Source organism: Gossypium hirsutum, chromosome D05 (assembly GCF_007990345.1).
Source record: "Gossypium hirsutum isolate 1008001.06 chromosome D05, Gossypium_hirsutum_v2.1, whole genome shotgun sequence".
Classification (NCBI taxonomy): Eukaryota; Viridiplantae; Streptophyta; class Magnoliopsida; order Malvales; family Malvaceae; genus Gossypium; species Gossypium hirsutum.
Window position 1 is genome coordinate 21119294 of NC_053441.1, and position 9639 is coordinate 21128932.

At 32.3% G+C, this 9639-nt stretch overlaps 1 long non-coding RNA gene across 1 annotated transcript; it reads right to left on the reverse strand.

Annotated features, from left to right (window-relative positions):
- Positions 1-5199: 5199 nt before the first annotated feature.
- LOC107903132 (uncharacterized) lies at positions 5200-5956 on the reverse strand. Its single transcript, XR_001685708.2, has 2 exons — positions 5822-5956; positions 5200-5552 (listed from the first exon to the last, which is right to left on the reverse strand). It is a non-coding gene; the product is annotated as an uncharacterized lncRNA (long non-coding RNA).
- Between the last annotated feature and the right edge of the window lie 3683 nt (positions 5957-9639).

The window sequence follows — 9639 nt, forward strand, 5'->3', positions numbered from 1 at the left end:
GTCATCATCTTCTCAAGTTTGGTGGATGGTCGGTTCTTTTACTAATTTTTGCTTGTCATTTTGGACTATCCGGGATTGATTTCCTTATTGTATTAAGTGCTTGCAAATTGCAATTACTGTAGATATGACATGCTTAAGTTGTGACATCAATTGTCTGTGTGCTATAATGTTCTATTGATGTTGAGGCTAAACCCTTTATTGTTGAAGAAACTTGTCCTTAACCACCTACAATGAATATTGTATTTGGAGAAAAATAAAAAAGATCATCTCCAATAGATCTAAAAATTAACTGACTTAAGTTGTTTTGAACAATTGCCCACTCTATCTCAAAAAAATTATTTAGAAAAATTGAGGATTTTTTCGTTTGTTTATAAATGCTGTTCTTCTGTAAGTACTGCCTAAGGCTGTAGATTCCAAATCCCCTTCTCTTAATTTAATAAAAATCTAAAATCACATGCAAATTTGAACATTTCTTTTCTTAAATTTATGCTACAAAATTCAAATGCATGATTGTCAACTACAAGAAATATCACATGGTTCATGTATTTCTTTGTGGCATAAGAAACAAATCATGATTCAATGCAAATTCCAACATTTCTTTTCTCAGGATGTAAATAATCAACAGTCTTAAACTAGAGAGTGAAGGTATGCTTTTTTCTTTCTTTCTTTATCATCCTTCTTAAACTAGTACTTTGAGTGTAGAAATCAATTTCATACGCATGCATATATTACTTTTGTTCTAATTTGATGATTTTCAAAATTTGAAAATTTAACCTTAATACTAAATATAATTATTAAATTTTATGCAGTAAATATATTATCGCATTTATAATGCCATATTGAATTTTGAATCTTTCACATAATTTTTACAAAAAAAAAAGTCTTATCATTTTAGTCAATGAATTTAACAATTATTATTTGGGTGAAAAATAAAATTTCAAAATTTCAAAAAATATAATAGTTAAATTTAAAAATGATGATTAAATACACAACTCAAGAGTGAGACGAGGTAAAATTTTGACATCAACTAAATTTGAAAGCTAATAACGAATCTTGACTTGTGTACACATTGTTTTGTATTAAAAGAGTAGAGAAGTGAGGTCAAGCATTAGGCTCCAAAGTGTCATTGGGTACTGTTTCTTTAGCATACCACAAATCAAAGAAGAACCACATTGAAGTCAATACGCACTCAAAAATACAAATGGAAGTGGACTGAAAAATTACAAAGGAAAAAGCCAGAAATTTTAAATAGATTGGCAGCCAAATAAATTACCCAAAATCACGGCGTTTTCTAATCAACCCTATATGATTCGTTTACTATTACGATTTAATTGTATTACAAAAAGACGAGTGCTTGAGGTGAAATGTTAATTATTATGGTGAGAAGTTTGATTATGAAAATCGAGGTTGCGTCCTCTGAGTTTCTGGAAGACAGCGAAATGCTTGTCATTGTTAATTTTATTAGAAATTGATGTCAGCATATAGGCTGGATTTTTCCTCTCATTTGGTGAGGAGAATTTTCCAATGCTCAATTCCTACAAACTTTGCTGCCTCGCCTAACATGATTGATTTTCCCCTTCGCAAACCTGTTGTTGATGTTGATACTCGAGTGTTGTTGCTGCCTCAACATCAAATGTAATAAACATCTACGCATCCACTTTTTAAGGTTCTCTCTCACATATTTGATATGATATTCTTCAGACTTTTTTCAATATATACCACCTGGCCCATACTAGTTGCGGGCCTTGAACTGAGCCCATCTAATCATATATGGGCCGATGCCTGGTATACCCATTGGAAATTTTCTACTACTACTATATATTAAAAGTTTAAACTTGTTTCATTGAATATGAAAGAAACATGGAAACATATGATGGATCATGATGAAGGTCCAATTTATTAGGCTTAAGGAAGGGATACATCAGGGATAAAAAAATAGATAAAGAAAAACTTTCTCTAACTTGTTCAAAATCACAATTGCATACAAATTCTCCAGACCTACCAGCGTGCATTTGGATTTTGACTTTTCCAAAACTCAGGTTGATTCTCTTGGGTCATTACTCAAATAATTATATAAAATGTATTCAAAATTCAATATTGATTTATTGTTAAGACTCATGCCTTAACTGTGATGGAGATAATTACAAATCGAAAGATAAAATATGTAAAATTCGATAATGATTTTAATTGAACCATCAATCTTAAGATTTGTGATCTCATAACTAAATTTAATGTGATATGAGTTCAAATAATTCAATTCATGACTTTTCACTTATAAAATTCACCCGAGTTCGGAAAAAAAGTTGGAACAAAATAAAAAAAAACCTTATACTTAGTTATAGGATAGTTGTAAAGGGTGAGTTACATTAGACGATAGCACGCACATAGCCGTGAGTTTATTTTAGGATAAATAATTTAGTAGGTGTCAGTCACATTAGCCGCCGTGCATTAATTTTATTTTCGTTTCTCATCCATGTGATGTGCTTCATTCAGGCTTTTAGGATGTCATTTGATTTCAGTACAACCCCAATAAGCTATTTGTCGTTGATGTTTGATGTGTTTGCCATAAAGAAATGAGAAGAAAAGATTAATTTAAATATACTTCCTACTCATACCGAATTTGCCATAGTCAGTAGTGGTGGAGAATAGCAACATACACCAAGGTTGCAATAAAGATTGGATTTTCATTCACTCCTACTAGGAACCACACTCTTACATTGAAAATAATTTCTTCATTTACCTAAATTATATTTGGTAAACTATTAAAACAATCATTTTTGTTTACTTTAGGTTACATTTTAGTCATTTATGTTATCGTGTTGTAATATTTTAGCCACTAAACTATTAATTAACATAACATGTCAGCTTACGAGTGAAAGAGAAGAGGGGGAAATGAGCTTGAAGAAAACCATTAAGTTGGGGGTCAAAAGAAGAGAATTCCATTTTTAGCACAACTCTTTGACACATACGTAACTTCACTTCTAGCCTGCCTTGGTCCTAACCTATTCCAATACAAATTCAGGTGGCCTTGATCATTCAACCCCATCTCGTTCGTTTGCTAACTTCTTTTTCCTCTTTAATTTGGAAAGGGGCAACCCGATTTTCCTGTTACCATTTCTGGGTTTAGTATATAAAATTTACTAACTTCTTTTTCTTCTTTAATTCGGAAACGGGCAACCCGATTTTCTTGTTACAATTTCTGGGTTTAGTATATAAAATTTACTAACCCGCACTAGATTTGATCATGGTTGGGTTTAGGTCAGGTCGATGTAAAATTTTAGCCTTGTTTTTTAGGCCTAGGTTTTGGTTTAAAAAATGGACTTAAAATTTTGCCCAACTCCGATTTAGATAAGAAATACTAAATTCGAGCCCAACTCGGTCCGTTCGCATTGAAATTTTTTATATTTTTATATAAAAATAATACATCAAATACACTAAAAATATTAAAATAAATATTTTTCAACAAATTAAAAATATATTAAAAAAGTTCTTTATACATAAATAATATTAAGACAATGCAAAAAAAAAAGGCTAATTCGGGCCAAAAATCCTTCCCAAAGCCCCACTTGTTATTTACCCAAATCCTTCCAATTTTCGGATGAGTCTATTATCAAGTTTAACTACTAAAATCCACATTTAAATTTATACCTACTTTTTATATTTTCTTATCCAAATATTAAATGAAATTGTTAATATATCTTTATGATTAGAAGATAATTTCTTTAAAATAAAATTGAATATTATCTATCCAACACCCATCCGTCTAAAACAAAATTATAAAATAACAGCTAAGTAACTATTAAAAAATTATAAATTTTAATTTTCTTGCATTTGGTTTTATAAAATTGATTAAATAAGTAATCCATTTAAGTTTTGTTAAGACATTGTTTATTTTTTCTCAATAAAAATAATATATTAATTGAAGGATTGCTAACTTGTTACAAATTTATCAAGAACTCCTTTGTAATTTTATCAATGCTTCAACTTTACTTTTTTTTTAAATAACCATAATTATATTTTTTTTTGGGTGATATTTTTTAATTTTTTTTATATGAGATGCCTTTTCTCAATACCATGGACTAATGTATAGAAAAAAGTTAAAACAAATCAATAATCCGTATAAAGTAAAATATAACTTTCAAAGTTAAAAAGGGATAAATCTCAAAGTTATATATGAACTTTGATTTAATATATAATTGTATACGTGAACTTTAATTTGGTACAATTATACACGTAAAACTCTAATTGTGGTTCAAATAATTTTGATCTAATTATACACATTCAAATAAATAAATACATCAAATTATTTTTGGGTAAACTACACCGACGGTCACTTTTATTTACTTCAAGTTACATTTTAGTCACTTATGTTTAAAATATTACGTTTTAGTCACTTGCGTTATCGTGTTGTAACATTTTAGTCACTAAGTCGTTAATTGCCGTTAACAGTGTAACAATAAGTTGACGTGGCACGTTAAATCATCATTTCAAACAAATTTTAGTCACTTATGTTTGAAATGTTACGTTTTAGTCACTTGCGTTATCATGTTGTAACATTTTAGTCACTGAGTCGTTAATTGTCGTTAACAGTGTAACAGTAAGCTGACGTGGCACGTTAACAAATTTTAGATTAAATTATATAATCGGTCCCCAAATTTTTTCGTTTTGAGAAATTTAATTTATTTCTTTTATGCTCTTTAAACCTTCCTCTCTCTTTTTTTCTTTCCATTTTCTTCTGTTTCTCCCTTTGTTTTCCTACTTTCTCCATTTCTTTTAACATATCAGGAAGTCGAATTGACTGCAAAGAAAGAAGCAAGAAGTCGAAAGCCATCATTGCCTATAAACAAAACCCATAAATCAATATCAAGCTTCTTTTTTGACTTTTTGTCATGTTAAAAGAAATGGAGAAGGTAGGAAAAGAGAGAGAGAAAAAAAGAGAATGGAAAATAAAGAAAAAAAGGAAAGATAAAAGAACATAAAAGATAAAAATTAAATTACTCAAAACGAAAAAATATGAGGACTAATTGTATAGTTTAACTTAAATTTTTTTATTTGAAATGATGATTTAACGTGCCACATCAGCTTACCGTTGCACTATTAACGACAATTAACGACTTAGTGGCTAAAATGTTACAACACGATACGTAAGTGACTAAAATGTAACATTTCAAACATAAATTACTAAAATGTAACCTGAGGTAAACAAAAATGACCATAGGTGTAGCTTACCCTTTATTTTTATATTGGATAAATATAATTATTCATGAATACACTATGTAATACCAATTATTTGCCTGGGCCCACTTCTAAAAACAATGAATCAAAGCAGAGAGTAAAAACCCAAATAAAGAGTCCATTTTTACAAGCCCAATATCATTAGCTGGCCCAAAATCTAGGTTCTACCCTAGCTCGATTTCAGCATAGCCCAAAGCAAATGTTTAGAAGCAGCAACCCTAGTTGCATGTGCCTCCAGCAGTCTCCAGCCGCCGCAAGATCCGGAATTGACCTTCTCCACGCGCGCCGTATTCTCCATGAACACCTATAAAAACGGACTAAGAGTCCACAAAGGAAAATATTGTAAAACTAATGTATTTTCTTAGGCTATAAAAAGCCTAATCTGTACATTGGAAAAGGGGGGAGGGTATTGAGAGAAGATTGGAAATACAAAGGAAAGGAAAAACGGATTCAAAATTTTTGAATAACAGCGGTTTTTGTAATTTTTTTTAGTTTGTTTTGTGGATGTTTGATTTATTTATACATTTAGTTTTCATTTTTATTCTTTTATTTTTAACAATAATATAAAAGAGGAGAGGGGTAATACCTTCGAGGATTCGCCGTCAAAACTGCGTTCGTCTCGCTCAAATCGGAGCTTGACGGAGCCCCAGGGATTGACTCGCCGGAGAACGGCGGCGGTGAGAGCTGGGGTTGAAAAAACCTAGCAGAGGGTTTTTTTTTTCCTTCCTTCTTACTGCTGCAAACATTTGTTTTTTTTTCAAAAAAAATTGTTTTAAAGCACATAAGCAAAACGGCGCCGTTTTAAATGGCCAAACCAGCACAGTGACCCGACCCGGAGGGGAGGATCCGCGCGTTCTGGCTTTTAATGGTATAATTGTGCATTTAGCCCCTTCTTTTTGTGATGCGTTTCAATTAAACTCATTTTGTTTCTTTTTTAAATTGGGCCGCATATTTGATTTTTGTTTCAAAACGGTCCCATTGCTGCGCAGTGTTTTAGGGGCGGATTATTTTCCATTCTGGCCCCTCATGTAATTCGCGTGTTGCAAATCGGTCCTCCTTTTTATTTTAATGTCATTTATTAGTTATTTTGCATTTTTAATCCTTTTTCACACCATTATTATATCATTTATTCCATTTTTATGCTTATACACCATTTATAAGATATATATATTTATAACACATATTCCTTTAAACGTTTATAAATCCATGCGCATTTTATATATAAATATATGTATATACATATACATATACATTCTTGTATTATTTTATTTTCATATCTTTATACATACATATTTTTCTTATTATAATGCGTATATATTCTTAGACTTCTTAAACGCATGCATATATTTTACATACGTTTTACATGTTTCATTTTTATCTTTTTAGCTTTTATATTTTATAGATATATACATATTCATTTCTTTTATGCTGTAAATATATATACATATACATATACATATTTTTTATATTTTCATTTTACTTTCAAAATTTTCATGAGCACATGTACATACTTTTATATTTTTTTTTCACGATTTTCAAATACATACATGCATTTTTTTTAGTTTTTGATTGATATACTCCATTCTATCTTTTTATATGTATCCTTGTATATGTGTGTTAAATAAATGTGTACACATATTTGCAAATTTACTTGTATATTGTACTTGTATATATATTTTGTAAATATTTATTCACATATGTTTTAAATTAAAGTTTTTGTTTCATATTGTACATTAACTTTTTAACATACCTTTTGGGAAATATATTTTGGTTTTGCCACAGCATTAAAATCATCATATTTTACAAATTTCCAAAATATTTGGCATTCATGATTCTCGAGAAAGATCGTGTCCTAACTTATTGGATTGCGATTATTTTTCGATGAATTTAGAAAGCCAAGTGTTTGTTTGCAATAAATTCACAAATTTCAAATAAAAGCTTATTCTCGGGAATTCAAAAATGTTGGGTCCTAACTTACTGGTCATGACATTTTCTTCTCGAAATAAGAATTTTCAAAAGCAAAAGGCAATATTTGGGTATTTTGAGGATTTAAAAACATTGTGCCTTAACTCACTGGGTGTGGTGTTTTATTTCTTTGAAATAAGAATGTCTTATCATTTTAATTCATTCATGAAATAAAAAAGTTTCCTTTTAAAATCTTTTCAAGTTTTCGACACCAAGGCATAAATAAAATCAATTTGGTACCAATTTTGGGCGTTACGAGGGTGCTAATCCTTCCTCGTGCGTAACTGACTCCCGAACTTATTTTCTCAAATTCCGCAGACCAAAATTATTTTTAAGGTGCGCCGATCACACCTTAATAAAGGATCGGTGGCGACTCCAGTTTTTATTTTTAAAGTCGACAACTAAATTTTTGTTTTCAAAAAACGATTCCGACAGCTTGGCGACTCCGCTGGGGACGTTAGAGAGTCGAGCCAGAAATTGATTCAATTTTGTCTTTGTGTCGAACATCAAAAGTTTTTAAAAAATTCATGATTTCCCTTCATACTCATTTTTTTTATCATGGAATGTTGGCTACTTTGCGTTTGCATTTGCATTTTTGCATTACACGGTCAGTTTTACCTTTTAAGTGGGAGCGAGAAACTAGTCCTTCATGAGGTTTTCACCTCCGTGCAGGGTAGTGGACCGCTTCCGGGATACATCCGTACTTATGTTTTCGTGAGATTTTCATCTCCGTGCAGCCATAGGGAAATGTATCCCCCTGAACTGAACTCGATCCACATGAGCCTATAATGGGTGAGGATCGAGGAATCTGCTGGTTCGGGTACCCTTACTCTAGAAACTAAACCTCATATAGTGAGCTTTAGGAACTTGCCCTAGGTAGAGCTATACCAAACCCTAGTGGATTCCTGAATAAATGTTCTTACTATTTCATGTTTGTATTGGATTATATCTTTTTGGTGTGATATTGACTTGAGTTTATTTTGTTTTGATTACATGACATAATGATTGCATTGCATTTGCATCTTAGAAAAGAGATGTTGATTTAAGTTCAATTACTAGATTAGAAAGCTTGTTATGGAATACGGGTTTCTTGATAAGGTGGAAGATAATACGGTGGTCCAAAAAAACATGGCACGGAAAGCCTAACAAGAGGAGTATACGACTTTGCTGCATGACATGGGGATCTACATTGTCAAAGTTTATTCAAAAGTCATCAAAGGTCCCAATCTCATAAAGAAGCTAATGAACGTGAATGAGCAAGGATTTACAACCTAGATCAAACAAAACGGAGATCAAATTCGTGAGATGTATCTTAATATCTGAAGGGCCGATGTCTTCACTTGGAGTATGAGGGTAAAGCCGTATATATGTCCGCTTTATGTAAAGAGATTTGTTTTCTAGTAAAGTTTTCTAGTAAAAAATTGAACTTGAATCAACGTCTCTTTTCGCATTCATTTCATGCATTTGCATTACATTACATCATATGCATCAAAGATTATTAAAAGATCCTAATTAACTAAAATCATTGCTCAGTTAACCTGGAAACCAACCAACCAACCAAACACCGTTACGGTACTCGAGCAAAGATTAAGGACATGGATCAGAGATGGGAAAAACTCGAACAGTGTCAGAAGGAGATATAAGACCGACTTCAGCTACAGGTGCAGGAGCGGTTAGACAAGATGAAACAAGAGATGTCTGAGAAGATGCGAGAATCCCAAGAAGATATAGTGGCAAAGTTAACCCAACTGATAACTAAAGGAAGTGATAAAGGAAAGGGCCCCATGGCAAATGCCGATGAGGGAAATGATGATGAACTTCTCTATCCTCCAAGTTTCACCCCTCCACATATGCGAGCTCAAGCTGAATACCCGCGCAAATCTACTATCACTATCATGCCTCAGCAGTTTCAGGCTGGTATTTCGAACTTCCAAGCTGGGCCGAGTTCTAATCCTGAAAATAATCCTGTTAACTCTGCCATTCCTGACTTTGATGAAGTGGTTGAGAAGGAAAGAATGAATGAGGAGTTACCGAAACAGTTAGAGGAAAGGTGTAGGTGGCTCGAGGAGAAGTTCAAAGCGATGGAGGTCACTGAGAGTTATCGAGGCATTGATGCAAAAGAGCTGAGTTTAGTGCCAGATTTAGTACTCCCTCATAAGTTTAAGATGCTTGAATTTGAAAAGTACAATGGGACAAGCTGCCCAGAAGCTCACATCACCATGTTCTGTAGGCGAATGGCGGGATATGTTAACAATGACCAACTCTTGATACATTGTTTCCAAGATAGCCTTTTAGGGGCAACATCTAAATGGTACAACCAATTGAGTCGTACCACGATTGGTTCATGGAGGGACTTGGCACAAGCATTCATGAAACAGTATAGTCATGTGACTGACATGGCTCTTGATAGAATTACCCTTCAAAACATAGATAAGAAGT